Genomic DNA, 24,034 nt, shown 5'->3' with positions numbered 1-24,034 from the left:
GAGAGAGAGAGAGAGAGAGAGAGAGAGAGAGAAAGACAGAGAGACAGAGAGACTGCTGACTTGAGACTAAGAAGCTAAAACCTCCGGCCAAGTCAAGCTTGAACAAAAATGATCAAAGCTCTGTCCTTCATCAGGAGAGTTAGACAGGCTTTTTCTCCTTCACTGAGAAGTAGGACTGTCATTGGGGATTCTCACCAGGAAAGCGCAGACAGAGGCAGACCTTCTCCAGAGCTAGCGCTGCCCAGCCGTCCGTGCAGAATACAGGTACCTATTGTTCCAGAGACAGATATGTAGCCAGCCAGTCAGACTCTGACAGATCTCAGCAAACCAGTGAGCCTGCCTTCATTTTAACTCCTTATTTACTAGTGCTTTTTGGTGAGATGGAAAGGTCTCCTCATCACCCAGGAGAAATAAAGGGAGATGGTGCAGATGACCTCAGGGGAGACACTAATCCTGCATCTTTTACAAAGAGGACTTTACTATTACTGAAAGGTTGAATTTGATGCAAATATCTTATATTTCTAGGAAGAAATGAAGCATTAGATTGCACAGGGAAGACTTAGCAAGTAAAAGAAAACCTTGACATCCAACATGAGCAGTGCAGCCAGTTTAAAAAGAGAGAAATAGGGGTTACTTAAAATACCAACAGTGTAAATGTATGCACCCAACAGCAATGGGGGTCACCTAAGCCTAAAGGGTCCCCGTCTTTTGCCCAGGGGGAGGGGTGACACAATGAAAACACTCTTCCTGGGAAGCTACCCCAGGAGACTGGGTTCCCTGGGGACTAAAGTCTGCTGGTCCCCTTTTTTCCTAGTCCTCACTGCTTTTACAAGCACCCCTCCAACATTTCCCATCTACAGTGCCTCACCGATGTCTAAATCATGCAAAATTAAGGAAGCCCAGAGAAAAATAACTTATGTTTCCTTCTCCCGGATGGATCCCAAGATCCAGGGGGCATGTTTGAGTTTTAAATTCCTGTATATTATGGATGACAGTGGGTGTCTAACTTTCATCTTTGTGTATTAATTCTATAATTTTTTAAGGAGTGAAAGACAGCAAAAGACCTTGCGTTTGATCACTGAATAATAATAAAAGGCAAGGACTAGAATAACAAGAGCAAAACAGCTTGTACCTGAGATAAGCCAAGAAGTAGACCTAGTCTTCCCTGACACATTTTATATATAAGCCCTTTGGATTTTTTTTTTTTCTGGAATGAACACCAGTTGTCATTAAAGGTTATCAGTCACCCAAAAAATACTGTGTGTATTGTGAGATAGGTATACTACAGAGTACAGAAAATAGTTCCGAAATTCCTTTGTAACATTCACTCTTTTGCATCACTTTACAAAGCCGGAGGGTAAATCTTCAGTGCAGTAGGGGGAGGTTAGCCATGCATGGCTGTTAATGGTAATGAGACATGTAGAACATATCTGTTCACTGCTGAACAGATTTGCCCAAGTAGCCAGGTTTGCTTTAGTTATTTTTTAAAGCAAACTAATAAGAGATTGCATCATGGTGTTTTAAAAAACTCCACAAAGAAGGAAAACCCTAGAAAACAGTGACTTATTTTCACACTGTCTCTTGTCCTAAATTCCAGCATTTTGAAATAATTTCAAGTCATGCTGATTTAATAGAACTCTGAACAATTAACACAGGCTCTAGAAACTTTCCAAAGTTAAAATTGCTTGACTTGGTAATATCTGAAAAGGCCGCTTGAGGTTTGCACTCAAGGGGAGCTCCTATGATGCTCCGGACACCAAATGATGTTACCTGAATGAGGAGAAAAGTAGGGAGGGGTTTTTTACTAAGCCTTCAGGCCAGAAACAAAACACAGAATCTTGCAGCCGCTTCAACTGAGTCTATCTCACACCCATTTCAAAGACTATGCCTATTGTCATGAATTTGAGGGACAACTTTGTCTGTCATGACTATCAGAATAGCAAATAACAGAGAGCCTCCCCAGTCAAACAAGAAGGGTAGGTGATAAGTGCACACTGAACAGTGCTGGGCACAGAGGGGATGACAGCTTTCACACAGGGCTGTGGAGCCTGCCTCAGAGGCTGCAGGGGTTGGGGGGGCGCTCACTCCGGAGCATGTGATAAGACTTAGGTGTAAGCACATTTAATTAGTGCATTACCAGGCCCCATCCAGATGTGATTATCTCTCTTGTGTTTTATTTTTCTTTTGATCTTTCTCTTGCACGTCTGTGTCGTTATAAAACCAAACTTAGTGTGCTAAGCAGATTTTAAGTATTCAGCCCTTCACATGTTCAGTGCAGACAGTTCTCACATTGTTTTCTGGAGGCATGTGTGGAGGGTTATCAACACTGATGGGACTCGTGGACACATGCAAATAAAAAAACAGATACCACCGTGGGGAGAGTGCAGATGTGTGTGTGTCCATGTATAAATGGGTACCAGTGTTTGTGTAAGATATATACTTTTGCATGTTCATAAGTAGGGAAAAAGAGCATCTGTTTTCTCAGTAAAGGGTTTTGAAGTTTCTAGAGGATGTCTCTGTCTCTCAAACTCTGAGGTCTATCACATAGCTGTAAGTTTATGCTTCTTCACACACTGATCCCTGATTCACCAAATAATTGTCAAGCAAGAGCCCAACATGAAGTGTAAACTACTTCTTTAAAAAAGATCCCAAGTGCTGGGTTTTTTAGGCATCCACATAGAAGAGTTAGTTGGGGATATCACTTATTCACAGTAGCAAGGGGCAGTTTGCTCCTCAGATGCTCTGCTGAATCGCTACGTCCACATAGCTTGACCAGAGAGACCTGAGATTAGGTTTCCCATAGGTTGTGAAAGAAAGGCAGAATATATTTTCTATATTACAGAATATTCCTATTTTTATAATTTCCCCCCAAGACATGCTACTGACACATTCAGCTATTCATTCACGTAATGGACCTCATGCTGTTATAACTTCTGAGGGACTCTTGGGGAATATTGAAAGTCACCCAATTCCAATAAGCTAAAAATAGTCTATGTAGTTATTAAATACATAGAAGATCACCTCTGTGCATAATCTACATATAGCTTAGATTACATACTAAAATTCTGAATACATCTTTGGCTTATCTCTGCTGGCTGATTTGAGATTAATGAGTAAATTCTGGTTCAGTGGGAAGGCTCAGAAAGAATCAATATTTCTGATGGCATGATGGAAATTAATGGCAGAATTTTGAAGTGTTTTCTAGTAGGGGAAAAAATAAAACTATGAACAACTTCTGAAGTTCTCTTTAGAGTAAGTAAGTAGTGCCATACAGAGATTTCCTGGGGATTGTGCAGATCTTCAGTTTTTTGAGAGTTGGGAAAGTCAGACATGAAAGCTAAAATTTCTGCAGGGTGTGAGAGGGAAGTATTACCATGATTACATTCAAAATTGAAATTGGAAATAAACCTGAGAATCCAATTTAGCTGACAAGAAAATATATTATGAGCTATCAACTAAAACTTTCCAGAACTAAAGATCCAGATATAGAAGTCTTTATGTTTTTCATTTAATTCATAATTAAGGGGAAGTAATATTTCTGATAATGTTGTTCTGAAAAGCCATGATTAATTTAATGAAGAATATTATCAGGTCACACCATCCAATGATTATAAGATTTCTAGTGGGAGGAAAAAAATAAGCATTTTCTTTAGTTACTCGCTCACTGCAACACAATAATATATGTGGTGTAGCCTTCATGATCAACTTTCTGACGTGTCGTTTAAGTTAAGTAACCATTTGGATTTAGAAAAGCCCGTGAAATAGTGCACTCCTAAATTAGTGAAGAATAAGATATTCCAAGATAATGGTAGAGTGTTTTGCCTTTCTTATTCTCCAATAGCTGCTAGATCCAACTCAGAGGACAATCAGATAGAGAACAAAATGTTAATATTTTGAATGGCACTAAAGGGAAAGTATTTGCATTGTTTATATATAAACGGAACAATATGTTTTTCCATGTTTCTGTAAATGCTCTCTTAAATAGTCTCAGACATATAACACAATGAAAAAGAGAAACCAACATGTAACTGATTGATGAGAGTTGATATGCAACACAAAAGCATTTCATAGAAGTTGGAGAACTCCCCCACCAGGGGATTAGGCAAAAAAAAAAAAAAAAAATTGGTAAAAATTTTACTTCCTTTACTTTGTACAGCCCCCCCCCCAAATCACAGAATATTCTAGAACATAAATATTTCCTTCAAGACTTGGAATTTTGGACATCTTTTATTAGGTCTATATTATCTATATCCTGTGCTCTGGCCGACATAGGACCTACCTGGCTTCTCCAGCAGTGGTCCCAGAGCTTCCCAGCGATTGGCAGAGTGTGCAGGTGCAGGCAGAGCCATGGGGACCCTGGTTGTCTCCAGTTGCTCTGTCTTCCCCATCCAAATGTTTTCATAAAAGTGCAAGGAGAGCCTGATTTATTAATATGGCAAAGTCATTACAATCCTGATCTAAAATGTTACTGGACCTTTCCCCAGCTACTGCTGTTTAAAGAAGTCTTTAAAAACCAATTTAACTTCCTTCCACCCAGACAAGTTTTCTCCACAGATAATTGGCTTTCATTATATGCACAAAAAGCATCAGTGGAGTCTGGATGTATGAGGCATTTAAATATTTTCCAATGAAAGTATGCCTGTATTTCTATTTGGGTGTCCAAATACACACTTCGATTAGATTCTATGTAACTGATCATTAACACTCTTACAACGTAAGGGAACGCACCATGGAGATTGTAAGCAGCCAAGTTAGTCATTAGCAGGAGAAGAAGTTTAATAAAGTTTATAGTACAGATGTCATATTCTTTTATTTTAAGCAATGTATCCTCCTCGGTGATTGTGCTGAATTGTGCTCAATATTAGAGCACTTCTCTTTCATTTACTGATTTTTTCCCCCAAGTATCATTTACACAACATCCCTTTTCAAGTTTAAAACTTAATACAATATTGTCATCAGAAGTGTGTCTGAGATGCTAGTGCAGAATTGCTAATTATTCGTAAGTACCTGGAAACATTAGATTAGCGATGCTGATAATTGCCTAACTACAGCATGACAATATGAAATCAATTATCACGCACATTAATCTTTGACATTTCGCTGCATTACAATGGTCGTAAAGTTGCCAGAAACTTTTTTGCTGTTGCCTGAAATGCTAAACAGTGGTAAATACTGATAAACATGGCAAAAATAAACATAGCAGCAGCCTATGCAATGCCGAAATGAGTCTACTTACTTGAAAATTCCTTCCTTCTGGATTAAGAATCTATTCTTGAAGTTGAAGAATTTCACACTGGAAAACTTTCAGGAGCCTGTGGGCTCCACAGTCTCTCTTTCCACTGGTGGCTAGGATCAAGGAGCCTTATTTAAATAACAATGTGACTATTTTATAAAAGTCACTTAGCTGCTTCTTCAGAGAACTGGCTGATTTTTGAGCCTCCTCTTTGGCCCATCTGCGTACTGTTGTCCCGGGTCAGATGAGAGTCCCCCAGCAGGGTCCCCACAGCCTCCTCATCCTTCGGGGACTGAACGCGGTGAAGTGAGGCTGCTTCTCCGTGGTATTTACCAGTTTTGGGAGTGGAAGGAGACGGTTAACATTTTTTTTTTTTCAATTCAAGATCAAAGGCAGGCCCGTCTCGGGACCAAACATAGTTTCCTGAGTTGCATTTGAGTCTGAGACTTGCTGCGTTTCTCAATGGAAAGACAAACCGAAACACCCCAGAGGAGAGTGACTCCCTGTGCCTGGCTCCATCAAGTTAGTCTCTGTGAATCAAAAGAACACGATGACGATGATGGAACAGGGAGAGAAAGGGAAGATTCCAAGCAAGTTAGTTCCTTCTGGCAAGCCGCACCAGCCCTGCACCGCAGCGCTGGGAGGGAGCACGGTGGTCCTCCTCCTGTTGCACCTGAGCTGTGCACTTAATGAAGTCAAGGTCAGGCTGCCTCGAGTTGGCATTGGCGGTGATAACAAATCAGAAATGATAGCATCATACAGATTTATGAATTTCTTACCCCGTAGTCACAAACATCAGACGTTTACTTTATAAAGAGAGCTTTTAGATCCTTCCTGCAGTTTCCATAGTGATTTCATTTTTCCCCTTTTATCACAGATTGGCTGAAGTGCTGTACCCTTTGTGTGTTAAAAGGCTTGTGCTACCAACTGTCGACATAAAAGGTAGCTGAGGCAGAGATGCAATGTATACTGCCAGAAATAATTGAAACAGAGACATGTTGGTGAAAGGTTCCAGGAGGAAAAAAAAAAAATTTTTTTTTTTCCTGTATCAGTTTTTGTGATAGTGCAGGAGAAAAATAATTTTGGCTGAATTCTTATAATTACTTTCAGTTAAATGTAGTTATATTTTACGCAGTGTACCATACTTATATTAAAACACTCATCACACAAAACATAATCCTTTCATAAAAGGCTTTAATATAGCTTACACTGTTCCAAGTGTCTGGGCTTGTTAAACATAAAAGTTCATTATGAAAACATTTTCACTTCAGTTACTTTAGTTTCGACTGCAATGTTTATTCCAGTACTTAGTCTTCTCTTTTATCTCTTAGTTTACATAGTTTTATTTAATTTTTTTTTCTATGAAAAAAGTGTGCTTGCATTTTCAAATTAATCCAGACTATTCACTGCAAAACAGTGAAAACCTATGGAAGAAATCCACGCCTTTCTTTCCAACAATTAATAAAGCGAGAGCTTAGTTCTTAATATAGTTCCACGTTGTTTTATGTAGTTCTTCTCTCCATTAAAATGGAATAGTTAAATGAATTTTAAATGTTATACTGATTTTTCTTTCAACTCTTATGGTATTTAATAATGTTGAACCTTGAATAATCCTAGTCATAGGTTGCCGTAATCCCAAGAGAAATGTCTGCTCTCTAACGACTTATTAAATATATTGAATTCTTGTCACAATGCTGTAGATGTATGACAAATACACTTAGCTCCAGAGATGCCTTTTTGAGATATGAAAAAAAATCATACATTGGCAATTATCTCTATAAATCATGTTTTATATATCAAACTTTCTAGATAAAAACTAATATAAGAATAATGGTCAGTTTGCCAAAAAGAACATTTCTATGAAAGTAGTAGAGATATAATATATTCTTAGGTATTTCATATTAAAATATTCTAATTACTATAAATATATAGAGATCTACGAGCTCTTCCTGTGGTTATTATAACTTGTACCTTATTTTATACTTTATTAAGATTTCCAAAGAACATATAGCCTAAATTAGCTATCCAAGTTCTGAATTTTTAATCAGTGATGACAAACCTAAGCACCGTAGTAAGATCTTCCCTCCTCTCTTTTTAAGGGAAAATAAGCTGTAAAGCGAATTTTTAAAGAAAACATATGAATTGACATATGTAGAAATTTTAAGAGGTAGTAAGACAGGTAGGCACAGTACAAAATATTACTTTAGCAAAGCTCTTTGAGGACAGGGAAGCACGGCTCTTCTCTAGTTTGGCAATTGGTATAGTTAAGTGCAAGATAACACAGAAGACAGGGATATCTCCCGCTATTCTACATACTTCTGAACTTCACAGTATAAGGAGTCACAGAAGCACTAGAGTCTATATCAAATGGAATTTGTGGATTTACTCATTGGACACATTCTTCCTAAACACATCTCACACCACAAACTTTGGTAAATGGGGGATATTTCGGCTTCTATGGACAAGAGAGGTCATTCTTGTATTCATGGCCCTTCCAGTCTGGTGAGGAGACGGGGAAAAACAGAAGTAGTAAGCGAATAAAATGTGCATGTTTATTAAGGAAAAGAGAGGTGTCTTTGAGACGGGCTGTGTGGGAGGAGGATTCCAAATGCAAGATTGTTCCATCTTGGAAGAAATAAAAGAAGCCCAGTGTGGATGAAGCCTGGTAAGCTAGGGTGATGGATACAGAAGCCATAAATTGCAATTGCAGGTTAACTTAATTCCAGCAATAAGGGGACACAGTCGTAGGGTTTTACACAGAAGAATGACACAACTCATTGATTCATTCATTGATTTAGGTTTTAGGAGACAGCATCCCACTATGCAGTCCAGGATGGCCTTGAACTTGCTATGCAACTCAGGCTGGCCTCGAACTCATGTTCCTCTTGCAGTGCTAGCATAAATACTGGGATGTAGACCTGCGTCCCCGTATTGAACTAATTTTGTTTTCAAGATCATTCTGCAGGCTATGTAGGGTGGAACAAGGTGAATTTAGAAACAAGATGAATTAGGAGATCACTATAAAGAGCTAGTGGAGAATGCTAATGGCAGCACTGAGGCCACCAAGTGACCAAGGCAGACTACAGTGGACAGTGGAGGTAGAATTGTCAGCACATAGAGACGGACAGACCGTGGGTTGAGCCAAAAGGAGAAGCCAACAACGCCAAGGTGTTCAGAGTTGAGGAACTGTGAGATGGGGATTTGAAAGCAAAGATAGCAAAACTTCACTTTTAGACATGTGAGACAGTAGACATCCATGACTGTCCAGAGACAAGTCTGGGCAGAAGACAGATTGTGAGGTGTCCGAATATAGATAGTATCTGAAGACACTTTCTTCTTTTTCAGAAAAAAAAATTACCTAAGAAAAATCTGTATGTAAAATAGAAAATGAACTCTCAGCAGAAGAGCTGAGAGATGTCAATGTTTAAAGACAAAAATAAAAGGCTGGCAGCAGCCAGAGAGGTGGAAGAGGAGAGGCACAGCAGAGCCGTGGTGCTTCAGAAGCTCAGGGAAGAGGCTGCATCAGAAAGAGAGCATGAAAACTGCTGGGAGGTCAAGAAAGGCACGAATAGAAGAGACCGCTCCGGATTCAGCTCCACGGAGTTGACAGGGGCCTTGTGGAGTGCTGGAGGAAGCAGGCACGGAAGAGAAAGGCTGAGGTGTGACGGAAAAGTCAGGAAGTGGAGGCCTCATGTCAGACACCAGTTTGAGAAACTTAGCCAGGAATGGAAGCAGATGATCCAGTGGCTGCAGGCGAGCAGAGAGAAATGAGGCGCTTGCTTGATAAATATGGAAGAGTTGTCTAGCAGGTTTGAGTGTCCCTTTGAGATTTATGATCTTGAGTTTAAAGTGAAACAAAATTTTAGATGCGTGGCTGATTTTCGTTTTTCTAGAAAAGTTTAACTGCTTGATGTAAGAAGGCACCAGGATGAGGTTTGCGAAGAAAAGCAGCGCAGTGAATGAGATAAAATGAATTGGGAAAGCTGGAGGACCGTGGTTACATCAATAGATGTAGAATTCTATCTTGAAAAGGAATCTTATCTTCTAAGGAATGAGAATGCTTAGGATTTAGGGGTTGTAGGCATTAAGGAAGTTGAAGACTAAAAAATCAAAGTAGAAAGACAGGAGATGGAAATTTGAAAATGAAAGTTAAAATTAAGATATGTGAAGTCCAGCTTCCTCCATGGCCAAGGGTAATGACCATAGTTGGTCATGACCACAAGAGGGAAACGCAGATGTGTATGCAGATTTCAACAAGATCCACAGAAACTTGTGAAAATCTGGGGTTCAAGAGGTACTCAAGAGAGAAGAAGACTCCAAGGGCGATAAAAACTTACCATAACCTCCATTCAGGAAAATATATAATAATGAAAAGAAGTCAAAACAAAACTTCAGAAAGCAGCGCTGTTTGAGAAAATGTGGTTTAAATGAGCTTGATGGAATAATGGCAGAATAAAAGGTAGGAAGAGAAGCACGTCTCCAGAGATGGGGAGAACTGGATGGTGAAGCCCTTCAAGGATGAAACGATCAGAATGAGCTGAGCTATAGGAAATGTTAAAAAATGAAAAAAGCTTTCCATCTATGCTCTCAGGAAAAACAAGAAAGCGATGATTGAGGTCATTTATTCATGTAGTTACTTCAGGAGCTGTTACGGAATCTCTACTGTGTTCTGGGAGTTAAATAGCAAAAGGTTGGAAAGTACAAACCTTGCCCACAAAAAAGACAACAAGAGTAATTCAGAAGTGGCACAAACATAAATTAATGGCTTCTATGTCTATGTCATTTTAAACAATTTCCATGTACTAGTCTATTGAATCCTACTAGCAACTCTGCAGGTCAATTCTAACGTTCCTTCCATTCTACAGATGAGAATGTGAGGCAGAGAGGCCAACTACATTGTTCCATCCAGTGCCATGCACAGAGAAGAGCCAGCGTTTGAAGCTAAACTGTCAGGCTGCAGTCTACACATGTCCCCCCAGAAATTCTTGGAGCCAGTGATATTTTATGATTCAAAATTTTTAAAAATATAAGAGCACAATGTATGTGCTTTTATTTCATAATATTTCTAGTATGGTATGAAGCAGTAGTTACTAGAAAATTATTGATTTTTTGTATGAAACATTAATTTGGTACTAAATGAGATAATAAATGAAGATTGTAAACTTCACTTATTAGTTGAAGTTGTGTTTTGTGGTCAGATGAGTTTTAGTATCAAGAATGAAGGGAGGAAGGAAGAAAGGAAGGGAAGAAAAAAGGAGAAAGAGAAGGAAAGAAGGAAAGAAAGAAAGAAAGAAAGAGAGAGAGAGAAGCCTAATATTTCAATACATTGCCAGTAAGTAATTTGGAGAGAGGCCTTTACACTGTGTTACTTTAACATTGTCATAAATATACGGTAAATAGCAAAAGAGGGGAGCCCCCAATACATGGATGTGCATAGTGGGGGCAGGGAGCTGGGGGTCAGAAAATTTTTCTCTTATAATACTTACACTATAATAATAACAAAAAGCATGCAGACACTGATGGAGATCTTACATGCGCCAGGTGCCACCCTAAATACTTTATATCCTGAATACTTCATATTTGAAAAAATGCCTGTCATTAGCACCGTGAGGGCTCCGACCATCCCCAGCTCACAGATGAGGAAACTGAAACACAAAGCAGCTAAAAACTTGCTGAAGTTTAAGGAGACCTTGGGTGATACAGCAGTAAGGTTTGACCTAGGCAGGCTGGCTCCCAAGTTCACGGGCAAAGTCCCCATCATACCCCACACCGTGCAAATTTCCACATCAGTGTCCCCCACTGCACTCCAGGCCTGGACCTGAGGTCAGGCTTCATTCACTTCCACAATCCCTGCAAGTAAATACACAATGTGGCCGTGCTGGGACACGTCAGAAAGGCATTGAGCAACAGGCAGAAAAAGAGGGGAACAGATAGGAGATGGAAAACAGGGAGCACAGTACGGGAACCTGCGCAGTGATTGCTATTGTGTCCGTCTTTAGCACCCAGGCGATAAAGCTTCAGCTTGGCAGCAGGGGGACCGTGGTGGCTGCAGTCACGGGGTAGTGCAGGAACACAGAAGTGTAGACTCGGTGCAGGACCGGCAAGCTCAGGAAAGATGGGAGGAACCGGAGAGCCCAGGCCTTCGTCAGGCCTTCGCAGGCCTGCCGGGGGCACTAGTTTTGCATTTTGGGGTAAGAGAAATTTATAGCTAAAATGATTGGTGGGATAAGCACCTAAATTGGGGGAAAATTTAAATCTTAGAGAAAATGGTGAGCCACTAGGACAGTTCAGTCCTCTTTTATAAATAAATGAACACAAAAATGTCCAGAAAATGGAGCACACACAAACAATGTAAACTACATCTCTCCCCCAAAAGAAGAATTATTAGATTTCTGAAGCTGCAGATCAATGAGTCTAGCATCAATTTCTTGGGAAAATTCTAATAAAGAGGATTAAATGGCTAACTTACGAGCAATTATCAAAGAAAGAATTAGAAGACTCCCCTGGATTCTTAAAGTGGGAAGTTATCCTAAAGTAAGTTTATTTTCTTCTTTGAAAAGAGCTTGCCAGACTTGCAGATTATTTTTCTAAGATTTCCTGTGGACAAGATGAGGCATCTTTAGATGAATCTGCGCTAATAAACTTTGGCCTCTGATTCCACCATGGTGGTCCTTCAGAGAGTATCATGTTGAGAGCAAGGAATCTGGACTAGGAGGGACCCGTGAGCAAGAGTTTACCCGGTGTGTACACTGGGACAGTACAAACTGGAAGCTACCTCGCTCTGTGGAATATTAAGGATCCTTGCCTATAGATAGACAAAGACCAGAGGGGGTAACAAGGAGCAATCATTAAAAGCTGTAAGGTGTGTTATGCGAGAGAAAAATAAAGTATGCATAAACACAAATCAGATTACCTTATAAAACAATGATGGTGGTTGGCAAAATGCTTTTCTAGAAAGAGTTTATCAAGTCCTATAAATATATTAAGAAGTAAACTAAAGCTCAGCATGGTGGCACACAACTGTATCCCACCTTCTGGGAGGCTGAAGGAGGAGGATCACAAGTTCAAGCCCACCTTGGGCAACTTGGCCACATAGCAAGCCCTCTCCTCTCTCTCAAAAAGTACACAGAAATAAAAGGACAAGGGACGTAATATCAGTGTGAAGACTCTGGATTTGATAAGCTCTAGTACAAAAAATAAGTAAATAAAAAAGAGGAAGGAAGTTGAAAATCAAAGGGAAAATGTGTTTGTATCCAGTGCCATTGAATTCTAGGACAAAATCCAGATTCTGAATTTTAGGTCAATGTTCTTTCAACAACTCTCTGGCACCTGGATACTAATTTGGCTCCTTCTTCATAGAAGAGAAATAGAGGAAGACAGTGTTAATTACCCCACTAAACTCAACTGCCTTCCCCCAGAACTGTAGAGTTTTAAGTGGAAAAAATCAGAAGCTGCAGATTTGGAACAGTATTTTGGCTTAAAGTGGTCCATTATTTGTGTTGTGGAACAATCCCCTCTTTCTGAAAGGATTTAATCTGCTTCATGAGGCAGGCTGAATTTGACTTGCTATTTTCATTCAAAATCTGTTATTTTCTGGTTGATTGTGAAGTCTCTTAAACTGACAGACTTTAAACCAGGAATGCAAATAAATATTCTCCATCAATACATTAATAAAAGTTCTGCATGCCAGCCAGCAGCAGCATGAGGGCATGTGTGCTTTCTTGTCATCTACAGCAACTACCACCATACGGGTCATTTTATAAACCACTTAAATACTTAGTTCAAAAAAACTCAGTACATGCTCCGTGTCAGATAGCTGGCGTGCAGTTATTTCCAGCGTTGCTTTTCCTAAGACCTCCACCAGATTTCCTCTCTAGGATGCAAAGCAAAACCCGAGCAGAGTAAGAGGCTCCATAAACTTTAGAATAAGAAGGAAGAGAAATGAAGACGGAACACTGACACATTCCAACTTATATGCCAGACATTGTCAAATCATTTATTCGTCATAGCAATCTGTGAACTATTTTATTTATTACAGGAATATTTATTTACATATTGCATTATGGAAAACACTGAAATTGTCTAGGAAGCAGGTATTAAAATTCTAATTTTGCCAGTAAAGAGAACCTGGTTGGAAGTGTGATCAGTTGTCAGCTAAGAAGCCATCACGAGTCTATTCATGCCAATGGTCCCTGTGCCTTTATTGCTCTCTGGGTACCACCAGGATTGAGGGGATATCTTCTAGATTATATAAAGAATCACACTTAAGGAAAGTGGACTTAAAATCTGACATGCTTTCTTTGCATTATTTTATTATCTACATAAAATCCGTATTTTTTCAAGATGTAGCTTTTTATTCTTCTCCCTTAACCCATATGAACAAGGAAGCTCTTTCTGATGAATAAACTCCAAGACCCCACCCCACTCTTGCTTCCTTCACAAGTGGGTAAGCTCAGGAAAAATGGGGAGAAGGAAAAAGTGGGGCCGGAATTGTCATCTCTGTTCTACTACCCATGCTCTGTGGGAGCCTCCTTCATCACCTACGGGATGGGAAACACCACAGGGTTTGCCGCAGCCCCTTCCGTCCCCGACTCTGCACCAGGGAATAAGTCTGGCAAATTAAACATCTACACCTGAAGCAAATCCTTCCTTGCTTCCAGAAGACAAAGACCTAGATTACAATACATTTTAAACATTGTATTTCCCTTTTGCAACCTCTGGCTGTGTGATTTAGTATAGGATCAAGGGTGGAAGTAAGAAATGTGTGGGAAAATTTGATCTGCTTCTTGCAATACTAATCCAATTACAAGCAGAAAATGCCTAATATATCTTCTACAAACCCATCATTAAATTCCTTGCTCATTTTTATAGGCTTAAGAGTTTAGATGGTCTTGATGCAAATTCTAGACTATGTATACTTTTCATGTTCAGCCAACGTGGGAAGTAAATATGCAAAACTTTACAAGATCAAAAATTCTTCCTCAAGAACACTTAATTAGACTCTTATTTGCTTCCTTTTCTCTCTTTTCCTTTCTTCCTTTCTTGCTCTTCTTTTCCCTTTCTTTCTCTTCAGTTCCCTTTCCTTTCACTTTCTTCCTTATTTTCTGAAATGAAGATCTTCTTCTAGGGTCAAATAAGACAGATACCTGACACAACTCAGAACTCAAAGAGAAATGATTACTGTCATTCTTAATTCTTTCATTCACTAGTCACTCAGTAAATACTTATTAAGCATGTGTGAGGGGCAAAGTATGATTATAAGCACCAGGAATTAAATGGTGCAAATTCAGACAGGCTCTTGGAACATATAGCTAGTAGAAAAGACTTGAAAATTGCTAAAAGGGAAAAGTACAGATTCAAAAAGAAGTTGCAATGGCTAAGAAAGCCAAGGATGAATCCTTGAAGAGATAACCTGTAGGCTAAAATATAAAGAATGGGATTATTTAAACAGGTAAAGATGCAGGGCAAATTTCTGTACACAGCAGCAAAAGCATGTGCAAAGACCCTGAGGTTGAAAAACATGTAACAATGATGAGGGAAATCAGGAAGCTGTTCTGCTTCAGGAAAAGCAACATAAAAGCATGAAATGCAGCGGAACTGGAGATGTGGGAAAGAGGCAAACCACAGGAAGTGTGATGGCCATTTTAAAAGCCTGGTTCTTACCCTAAGAGAAATGAAAAACCTTCCAAAGGTTCTAAGAATGAAGCTAGATGGGGAGAGGAGAGTGTGACCAATTTGCTATTCTGAAATTATTACTATAACTGTGATACTATTTCTAAGAATTCCTTTTAGGCATTTTCCACCTTAGTACCGATTCATAAAATTTAAAGAGATTTTCTCTCTAAACTCTCCACATTAGGCCAAGTAAAGTGAAGCAGATTGGAGGGTTTGGATTTAATTTCATACATTGTTACAGCTATCTAATCACGTGATCATGTGATACAGCCAGAAACTTTCTTTGACGTACAATCAGAAAGCAGGCAGTGTTACTAACCACTGAGAGGCCGCAGGTACCCTAGTTCTAGTTATTTTGTTACTAGTACACTTCAGGACTAGACATTTAAGCTTCTACAATTTAGGTTCTTGATTCTTATTTTGCTTTTGCCAAAAGGCTGACATGATTTAAGGAAATTTTGATTTTAGTTTTTTAATTATTATTGAAAATGATCACAAATAACAAATAATTGAAATTTGGTTGAAAGAAAAATGGTCAGAATAACTGTTTGTTATACAAATATGATATGGTAATTTATGATCAAATCTAAACACCATTACTGAAACATCTTAAATGATAATTTAAGTCAAAGATTTGACCTGGACTACTTCTGTGATGAATGTAGTAAATTTCTCTACCACAAACTGAAGGTGAAAACCTAAATAGTCGGTCCACTACTTCAGGAAAGAGGGACACCAACTGGAAACATGAGATTTCTTCTCTTGATTTGGTCCTGAAAAGGAAAAGTATTCATCTAACAAAAACCAAGGCAGATCAACAGCAAAGAAAACAGTTTTCAGGCAGTAGCTGAAAAATCCCCTGTGGAAGTTGGGAAGACAGAGTTTATAAACTGAGCCGGCCCAGAGTTGGCATTCTCTGCTAGCTTGGGAGAAATTTAAAAGTTGAACTAAGTCTCATACATCCCCTGGGTCGAAAACAAAATTCTGACTTAATTAATGCATGGTCATGGTTCTTCTCCCACACACAGACTTCCTGCAGACCACAAATACAGAAAAAGAAAATTTCTACTTCAAGATGAGCTATCAAAAAGGAACAGATAAGCATACTATATAGAGATACTAAAATAAGGAAAATAGGAAAAAGAACCACTTTTAGGTATACTAATAGATTAAGTGCTCCTTAAAATCTTTTTGACATTTCAAAGGGGGCAGATGAAACATAAACATGTAATCAGCCATGCATTAAATTGTATATTACAATTGCCTCCATGAAACAGAAGCACAGCGTGTGATACAGGACACCAGGAAACGGGTGAACAGGAAAGAGCAGCAGATGTCACAGGTGCTTTCCCAGGTCAGGAGAAAACGCAAAAGAAAAATAAAGCTCAGAAAAACATTCATTTGAAGACACTCAAGAGAGTATAGACTACTGAAAACACAAGGAGACACAAAGAACCAATGAAAAAAGTGAGAAATCTCAAATGGAAGGGCGAGGCAGGAGGTGAGCGAGGTGAGGGTAGGTTGGGAGCAAGAAAAGGCAGAAAAGAATATAAAAATGGCCCTTAACAGGGGTTAGAGAGAGACACAGGAAATCCAGCTCAGGCACAATTGGAAACCCAGAAAAGAAAAACCAAATTAACAAAATAGAACAAACAATAAAATCTATAGAATACAATCTCTAAACATAAGCAAATATTTTATTCTCCCACTTGGAAAGTGAACCACGGCCAGATACAAAGAAAAAGTAAATGATGCTGTGTGGTCAATTCTAAGAAGTCAGCAACGTACAAAGACAAAAGTATTCATGTGTCTGCCAGTGAGATGGCAAGTAACTTGTAACACTAAAAATGAAAAATATTAAGTTGACTTAAACTTCCCCGATGCACCATGCAACCTACAAAAAGGTCTGAAAGCATAGGCAACATGATCTCAGCATATAAAACCAGCCAATAGTCCACTGAAGGGCAGTGGGAATCATTAGTTTTGAATGGACAATATTTTACACAAACAGTTTATGAAAAACTTGCTAGAAAGTCAATGCACACCAGCTAAAAGGTAAATGAGAAAAACTATGGCAAAAGAACAATGGTGAACAGTGAATCTGTTTCACACAATTCCACAAAATTAAGATTGAAACACGAGCGAGGGTTGTGCTACAGAAGAAAATACAGTGATATAAACATGTGAAATTACAAATGTTAAAGCTAACAAGAATTTGGAGAAGGCAAAATGGAAGAGGAAACATTTTAATATAGTGAGTTCCTCATTTTTTTCATAAATAGAAGGCAAAGAAAATCAACTAAACTACCATGTAGGAAGAAAAGAAGCAGGTTATTCAATGGTATAAAATTGGAAATAAAAAGTTAAAGTGCTCATTTAAAGCTGGGTAGTGAAAAAAATTTAAAAACTGGGTAGTGAGGGAGGAAAAATGAAAAGATAGAATAAATACTCAAAAATTTTATTTTTACTCACATTTGGGAGTTAGCAGACAAGGCTAAAAGAAATGGAGGATAAAGGAAATTACGAACATTGATATAAGTAAATAAGAAAGCACAAACCTTCAAATTTATCAGCAGAGACACACGCCTATAAAGCACGAAAACAAAGCTATCTATAAAAACACCGAAAAGGAATAAAAATGTAAACAAACATAAAGAAACAAACCAAATAACATCTATCGTATCATTAAATTCAAACGATCTGTGCTCACATATTGAAAGGAAATGTTTGTAGATGGTATTACAGAAAAAAAAAAACATTGTATGCCATGCAAAAGACAGAGGTAAAGCAAAGAAATTCAAAATGGCTGACAATAAAAAGATGAGCAAATAATCACAAGAAAGTATTAACAAAAATCAGGGACTGTGATCTTCATCTGAGACACAGATTGTTTCAGCACACAAGGAATTAACTAAGACAAATAAGGCACCTCGCTGCACTAACAGGCACAGTCCACATAGACATTCTCGTTATCTGTTTGCCAAATAATAGATGAGTATTCCTGAGCCAAAAAGTGTCAGTGATTCAACTGAACTAGAGCCACCTCATTGCACGGTGATACACATGCACCATGTTTAGAGCAGCACGATTTGTAATTGCTAATCTTGGAAACCACCCAAACACCCATCAACCGCAGAATGGACAAACCAATGTGGTCTTTTCATACAATGGAGCATCACTCGGCTATAAGGTAAAATAAACTTGAGGCTTTTATAGGTAAATGGATGCAACTTGAGACCATGTTCGTAAGTGAAATAAATCAGACTCCTGTGTAAACACTGTATCGTCTCCCTAGCGTAAAAAACTAAAAGAGTAAGTAAACAGGATCCCAAATGGACAATAGCTATTGTGAAAGTGAAAGGGGAAGAAACTGCTCAGAAGGAAAGGACAACTCGGATGGGGAAAAGGAGAAAAGAAGGGAAAAGATTACATACATATAATACATAATGTACACATATATATACAAGTTAGGTAACTATACTTCTAATATCTGTCAGTTCATCAAAAAGAACAGTTTGTGCTTCCATTGTTTGATCATTTTTTCATGCTATATCTTGTGATCTAAACAACTACTTTGAAGATAATGATATGTAATACATTAACCTGTGTTAATCTCCTATTTGTCTTGAAACTGTTGTATCATTTTTATTTCTTTGTTTTTAAATTTAAAATTTTGTAAAAGCATATATATATATGTATATATATGTCTTCTAAAGCTGATAAATTTAGTGGCTCTAATGAATGTATATCAAGTTCTGTAGTCTAAAAACTAAAAAAGTCTTAAAAATACATTTTCAAGTATTTAACTAATAATCATAATAAAAACAGCATACCTATTTTAAGTCACAAAGAAATGATTTTAAAAACTCTGAAAGTGGAAAAATAGTATTAAAATATTACCCACACCCAATACAACAAGACAAAACCAGGGGGGGAATCTACTTCCCAGAGATTTAAAGGCTGTCTGTCAAACAGCTGCTGACTCAGAGAAGACATTTGTAAACTGAGATTGCAGAGTATCCAAAAACTGACACTAATAGTCCCTAGGTATACGATCATATGTAACTCAGTTAAGGCAATAAGCATTAGTGAAGTTGTACTTAAATATTACATTACTAAACAAGAAATTAAAACAAATAAAATGGGAGTTGAACTCATGAAATTGGTAACTGATCAATAATACAAGCGAAAGAAATCACATGAGTAAATATTAAGGTAAAAATCAATTAAATATAGAATGCACAGCGCTCCCAACATTCATGTGTGGAGAAATTAATGGTATATTATGCAAAGTTGTATGAAATGCCTCTCATATACAGTTATGGACACATTTCTAAGGTATATTTTTAAGTGATAGAAGTAAGATGTAGTGGCTAGTATAAAATATGGTGCAACCTTTTAGTAGATGACAAAGGAGAAAGAGGACAGGACACTGAGGAAAAGAAAAAGAAAATCTGTACCCACGCAACGATACAAGCTGCTACTAGAAGTCAGTGCAGGAAACTAGAGGACCCAATGACTTGGGGAAGGCCGAGATAAAAATCTAACCACAGTATAAATGTTTGCTTCTTTTGAAGTTGAAGTAATGCACTATTTTTAAAAATACCTTTATCAAAATTTAAGATACAGGGCTAGAAATATAGCTCAGTGGCCCAGCACCTGCCTGGAAAGCACAAGGTGCTGAGTTCCATTCCCAGAACAAAAAACAAAAAGGAAAAAGAAAAAGAAAAAACCTTAAAATATAAATAAATTAACAAATGAGTCTATAGAAAAATTAGTTCACACCTGCTTGGCAAGCATGAGGTCATGAGTTCAATCCCTGGTACAAAAAAAAAAAAAAAAAAAAAAAAGACATAAAAGAAAAGAAAAGAAAAAGGAAAAAGAACCCTACCAATTAAGCATTCAGACAGACACTGTCATGGTTTATGTCTGTGTCCCCCAGGCCTCATGAGTTTGCATTGTGCATTTGTGATGCTTCATTGCCTAGTGCTTAGATTGATGGTGTCAATGCTCCACCCACAAAGGGGTGGAGCCAGGATGTGATGTAATGGCAGGAAGAAGGTGTGTCTTACTCTTTGCTGGTTCCTGTTTGCTGTTGGCAGCTGCCATGAACTGCGGCCCAGCCATGCCCGCCTGCCTTGGAGCCAACTGAGTGTGGACTGAAACCTCCAAGAACTGTAAGAAATAAACCTTTCCTTTCCCAACTTGAGCTTCAGGTATTTTGTCTCAGCAATGAGTAAAAAGTAACTAAGACAGATACCATATGCAAAAAAAAAATAGTGAAATAATATCCTGCTTCTTGCAAAGTCTGAGATCCGAGAAAACTACTCCTGGAGATATTTGTGTGTTACATAATTTCAGTATTTCAAATTCGTTTTTAACTTATGAGTTTTGTTTACTTTTTGTTTTGTTTTGCTGTATTTCTCTGCTTAGCACCTAGCTCGCATTCTTGATTTTGACCTTGAGTAACATTTCCCAGCTTTTTCCTGGGTGCTTTGGGCTGAGTTAATGAATCACATGACCCCTTCCACTACAGCCACTGTTCACGTATGCACTCCTGATCACCTGGGCAAAATCAGTGACCGTAAGACTTGAGCTCAGAACTTTTAAGTGATCTACTGAAGAAGAAGACTTCTGTTGGTTTGGTGTTGCCGTTATGTCCAAACTAGGACCCGAGAAAGTGCTAAGACAGTGAGGGTACAACCGAGCATGGAACCATTAGGAAAGCATTTAACTCCTAGATCAAACCGTGCCCAAAGCCAGTCAGCTCTATTCGTGGACTTTTCAGCTCATATTGACTTAGATTTTTTTCCCTGTGTCATCTTGGGGAAGGTTATGTAGGACTCATAACTGAAGAGAATTAATAGATATAGTAGCCATTATTCCCACATACCATAAGGTGTGCTAAATATTCAGATGATAGAAAATTTGTTCAATGTGACAAGGACAGACTTATTAAAATCAGAATTTGAATTCAGGATTATTTGGCTCCAAGTTCCTTCTTGTAAAATACCTTGAGGCCAAGGTCTTAGATACCAGAGATCCAGAGGAAGGAGGGAAGGTTGGTGGTGGTGGGAAGAATGAGAATGATATCACACATGAAAAAAATCAGTAATGAAAACACCCCTGAACTGAGCTAATGCAACCAGGAAATCAAATAGCCACACAGTGCTAAAGACCTAAAGCTTATTGAATGCCCCAGCATCACGCAGCCGCTGAAGGTATTTTAACTGTCTTTCAGGTTTTCTCCCACGGTCTGTAGCGAAAGGTTTTTTTTTTTTTGAGTATCAGGAAAAGAGTGAGATTTCATTGACTTCTTTCTTCCTGCTTTTCCCCAAGCCTCTGAAGAACAGCAGCATGAGAGATAAGCTAAAGAAATAAGGTTAATAATTTAAGTTATGATTTATTCTTTACAGACAATCTTTCTTTTGACATTTTCTAAAACAGGGGAGAAAATGAACAAAAAACTTGCCCCCAGGATTCCAAACTACAGGTGGCATAAAAGGAAAGTTCCATCCATCAGCTGCTCACTGGCCAGCAATTCCGTGTGACAGGAGGCTGGGGAAGATCACTGTGAGACACGGCCATCCACGTTTTCATCCTGTTTTTCCTGGTGGCAATAGAATTGATTTTCTGAAACAGATTTTCAGGGCTTTGTGCACTATTATGCATGAGATACATGGAAAGCACAACGCTAATAATTGCTCTTATGATTAAATAAAAGTGATTTAGAACAATGATTCTCAACTTAACACCTTTTTGCTTTCCAAGAGACACGTGCCAATGAGTGAGGACATTTTTGGTTCTCACAAGGAATGGGGGAGCCATGAGCCTGGCACCACTAATGCACCGAGACCACGGGTGCTGTTGTGAGACGTTGCCCTGGAGTTGTTGAAACCAGGATTTGAATTTGGATTATCTGACTCTAATGCCTTCATTCTTCTTACAATGTCTTGATAATGGAGATGGCAAAGATAACTGAGAGAGAAAAACAAACAGGTGGAAATAGGCAGAGGTGGATGCAGAAGGGGAGCTCTTTCTTTAGATACAACATTAACATGTGAGTAAAGAGCCACACCCACAGGGGCAAAAATCTTCAGTGTTGAGATATGTAGGACAAACTTTCACCATGAAAATATTTTGACCCAAAATATTAATAGGGACGAAGCTGAAAACCTCTTGTATTGAGAGAATGCAGGATTTGTTTCACTTGTGAAAATGATGTATCTGTGTGTGTGTGTGTGTGTGTGTGTGTGTGTGTGTGTGTAGGAAAGAGGATCTACAGATTTAGTATTTTTCCCTTGCATCACCTATGCATCTCCTGGGCAGCCAGCTCGCTGAGGCTGAACTCATTAGTGTGTCTGGGGCCAGCATTTTGTCAATCAAGTCATTGTCACCCACCAGCAATTTCAGGCTGCCCTTCTGGAGAGAAACCCAGATGTGCCTGTTGAAAAGATGGTTTCAACAACATATACAAAATCAGCCTCAAATCTGAGCCACTAAAACATCTCCAGGTGGGCTTTTTGGCTGCTGTAGTAGGGGCAACCGCCTTTCCTCGTTTTAGAAGCATTGTCCTGTCTCTGGGATGTGCTTTTGTCCTATATCCAGTGTTAGCACCTGTTCCTCCGACAAAGATGAAAATGATTCTCTTTAAGCTGATGTCGCTGTGTGCTAATTTCTAAGCACTGCTGTCTTCCTCCCTCCCACATTGTGCCTCCACTCATCTCCATTAATGGGTGAGTAATCTTCCCAGCCACCTGTGGCCGCACTTCAACACATCTTGAGAGGCTCTTATAAAATGTATTTTAAATAAACTCATTAGCAAAATGTATATAATCAAATAGCATGCTCACCGGAAACCAATCTTAAGAGTGGATTCACCAGCAAAATTTTTACCATCTCTCCATAAACTGGAAAGTTCCTTCTGACTAATTTGGAGGGTCATGGTGGGGAACTTCTCACTGTTCCTGTCCCCCATGGATATTTCATGGAGGGCAATGGTCACTAAGATAGATTAGTGAATATTGATTACTTCCTAGCTGAATCTGAATGCTTGAGCATCGTACTATATTTTAGTTTTAAATGTGGCTTACCACTTTTAAAAAATATTCAGATGATGATAGAGTAAAAAAAAAAAAACCTCTTTACCCAGATCCTGTAATTTTGCCCCTCTTTTGAAGAAATCATGATTAATAGCTTATTGCTTATCATTCCATTATTCATATTAATTATGCATTTCTTCACTCAGCAACTGTTTGTTGAGGATTTATGATGTGTTTGGCTGCTCGGGTTATAGAAGTGAGCAGAAGAGGACTGGTTCCTGCCTTTAAGTACCTTATATTTTAGTGGTAGAAGGAAATGGAGAAAGACCTCAGATTAACATCAGAGTAAAACTGCTAGTAAATAGCAGTAAAAGTGATTGTAAATTACTGCTTTAGGGTTATGACTACTTTGGTGGTGATAAATTACTACTCGAGGAAGAAAACAAATGCAGAGTCAAAACAGAGAATACCACGGAGTCGGCATCAGGGAAGGTTACAGAGATGTTCTTTGAGAAGCTAAATTACCAAGAGCTAAGACAGGTGAGCAGAAGTGTGGAGGGAAGTGCCATAACTTGCTTTTTTCACTTAATATGTATCTGTTGATCATAAAATTTAGTCTCTTTTAATTAAAACTCACTGAAGAACTTGTGTATTGCCAGTTCTGTGTCTTAAAAATTAAAGTGTGAGCAGTCTCTCTGCCTTCATTGGCTTACACTCTAATGATAGATTTTTAGGTACACCTGATTGGTTTAAGAAGCTGCATAAGATTCCAGAGCATAATTCACTAGTATTTATTTAATCATGACCAAATCTACGGACATTTTGGTTGTTTTTATTTTTTCATGTATTACAAGAAATGTTCTGGAAACATCTTTTTCAAATAAGACTATGATCTACAAAAATGATCTACAAGCATTTACTACGTGACAGCACAACTGTTAATACATCAACTGGGTAGAGTTCTTATCCTCCAATTATAATGTGAACTTAGTATAAGTATATTGAGAAGCTTTTCCAAGGACATAAAATGATAAGTGGCAGAAGACAAGTGTCTGGACGTAAAAAAGATAATCTGATAGCAGAA

At 38.5% G+C, this 24,034-nt stretch overlaps 1 protein-coding gene across 29 annotated transcripts in view; it reads right to left on the bottom strand.

Annotated features, from left to right (window-relative positions):
• LOC106028966 (uncharacterized) overlaps nucleotides 1–7,382 on the bottom strand; it is a 129,382-nt gene extending 122,000 nt beyond the window's left edge. For 15 of the 29 annotated variants that reach the window (XM_063255362.1, XM_063255363.1, XM_063255365.1 and 12 more), the window contains exons 1-2: nucleotides 5,237–7,374; nucleotides 4,280–4,419 (exon numbers count right to left, since the gene is read on the bottom strand). The gene's annotated coding sequence lies outside the window, so the exon portion shown is untranslated. Of the gene's footprint in view, nucleotides 1–195; nucleotides 269–4,279; nucleotides 4,420–5,236 lie in introns of all 29 variants that reach the window. The other 14 variants (XM_063255352.1, XM_063255345.1, XM_063255346.1 and 11 more) reach the window with 8 other exon arrangements.
• Between the last annotated feature and the right edge of the window lie 16,652 nt (nucleotides 7,383–24,034).

The sequence above is a fragment of the Cavia porcellus genome, unplaced genomic scaffold (genome assembly GCF_034190915.1).
Source record: "Cavia porcellus strain 051 isolate PalLab524CR breed Dunkin Hartley unplaced genomic scaffold, mCavPor4.1 scaffold_8, whole genome shotgun sequence".
Taxonomy (NCBI): Eukaryota; Metazoa; Chordata; class Mammalia; order Rodentia; family Caviidae; genus Cavia; species Cavia porcellus.
Note: the sequence above shows the minus strand (reverse complement) of the source record. Positions and strands in the feature narration are given on the sequence as shown.